Genomic DNA, 2,500 nt, shown 5'->3' on the forward strand with positions numbered 1-2,500 from the left:
ACACACACACACACTGCACGTCTCTCTCTCTCTCACACACACACTCACTGCACGTCTCTCTCACACACACACTCACTGCACGTCTCTCTCACACACACACTCACTGCACGTCTCTCTCACACACACACTCACTGCACGTCTCTCACACACACACACACTGCACGTCTCTCACACACACACACACTGCACGTCTCTCACACGCGCACACACACTCACTGCACGTCTCTCTCTCTCACACACACACTCACTGCACGTGTCTCTCTCGCACTCACACACTCACTGCACGTGTCTCTCTCGCACTCACACACACTCACTGCACGTGTCTCTCACACTCACACACACACACTCACTGCACGTCTCTCTCTCTCACACACACGCTCACTGCACGTGTCTCTCTCGCACTCACGCACATACACTCACTGCACGTGTCTCTCTCGCACTCACGCACACTCACTGCACGTGTCTCTCACACTCACACACACACACTGCACGTCTCTCACACACACACACTCACTGCACGTCTCTCACACACACACACTCACTGCACGTCTCTCACACACACACACTCACTGCACGTCTCTCACACACACACACTCACTGCACGTCTCACACACACACACTCACTGCACGTCTCTCACACACACACACTCACTGCACGTCTCTCACACACACACACTCACTGCACGTCTCTCACACACACACACTCACTGCACGTCTCTCACACACACACACTCACTGCACGTCTCTCACACACACACACTCACTGCACGTCTCTCACACACACACACTCACTGCACGTCTCTCTCACACACACACTCACTGCACGTCTCTCACACACACACACTCACTGCACGTCTCTCACACACACACACTCACTGCACGTCTCTCACACACACACACTCACTGCACGTCTCTCACACACACACACTCACTGCACGTCTCTCACACACACACACTCACTGCACGTCTCTCACACACACACACTCACTGCACGTCTCTCACACACACACACTCACTGCACGTCTCTCACACACACACACTCACTGCACGTCTCTCACACACACACACTCACTGCACGTCTCTCACACACACACACTCACTGCACGTCTCTCACACACACACACTCACTGCACGTCTCTCACACACACACACTCACTGCACGTCTCTCACACACACACACTGCACGTCTCTCACACACACACACTGCACGTCTCTCACACACACACACTGCACGTCTCTCACACACACACACTGCACGTCTCTCACACACACACACTCACTGCACGTCTCTCACACACACACACTCACTGCACGTCTCTCACACACACACTCACTGCACGTCTCTCACACACACACACTCACTGCACGTCTCTCACACACACACACTCACTGCACGTCTCTCACACACACACACTCACTGCACGTCTCTCACACACACACACTCACTGCACGTCTCTCACACACACACACTCACTGCACGTCTCTCACACACACACACACTCACTGCACGTCTCTCACACACACACACACTGCACGTCTCTCACACACACACACTCACTGCACGTCTCTCACACACACACACTCACTGCACGTCTCTCACACACACACACTCACTGCACGTCTCTCACACACACACACTCACTGCACGTCTCTCTCTCACACACACACACTGACTGCACGTGTCTCTCTCTCTCTCTCTCACACACACATACACACTCACTGCACGTCTCTCTCTCTCTTACACACACACACGCACTGCACGTCTCTCTCTCTTACACACACACACGCACTGCACGTCTCTCTCTCACACACACACACTCACTGCACGTGTCTCTCTCTCTCTCACTCACACACACACACTCACTGAACGTGTCTCTCTCTCTCTCTCTCACACACACACACACACTCACTGCACGTGTCTCTCTCTCTCTCACACACACACATACACACTCACTGCACGTCTCTCCCTCTCTCTCTCTTACACACACACTCACTGCACGTCTCTCTCTCACACACACACATACACACTCACTGCACGTCTCTCTCTCTCTCTTACACACACACACACACTCACTGCACGTCTCTCTCTCACACACTCACTGCACGTCTCTCTCTCACACACACACACTCACTGCACGTCTCTCTCTCTCTCACACACACACACACTCACTGCACGTCTCTCTCTCACACACACACTCACTGCACGTCTCTCTCTCACACACACACACTCACTGCACGTCTCTCTCTCACACACACACACTCACTGCACGTCTCTCTCTCACACACACACACTCACTGCACGTCTCTCTCTCTCTCTTACACACACACACACTCACTGCACGTCTCTCTCTCTCTCTCACACACACACACACACACTCGCTGCACGTCTCTCACTCACACACACACACTGCACGTCTCTCTCTCACACACACACACACTCACTGCACGTCTCTCTCTCTCACACACACACACACACGCTGCACGTCTCTCACTCACACAC

At 53.4% G+C, this 2,500-nt stretch overlaps 1 protein-coding gene across 3 annotated transcripts in view; it reads right to left on the reverse strand.

The window, feature by feature from the left end:
- The window catches only part of lcmt1 (leucine carboxyl methyltransferase 1), a 189,564-nt gene that overhangs the window by 29,939 nt on the left and 157,125 nt on the right, over positions 1–2,500 (reverse strand). The gene's annotated exons all lie outside the window — the stretch shown is intronic.

This window comes from Chiloscyllium punctatum, chromosome 40 (assembly GCF_047496795.1).
Source record: "Chiloscyllium punctatum isolate Juve2018m chromosome 40, sChiPun1.3, whole genome shotgun sequence".
Lineage (NCBI taxonomy): Eukaryota > Metazoa > Chordata > Chondrichthyes > Orectolobiformes > Hemiscylliidae > Chiloscyllium > Chiloscyllium punctatum.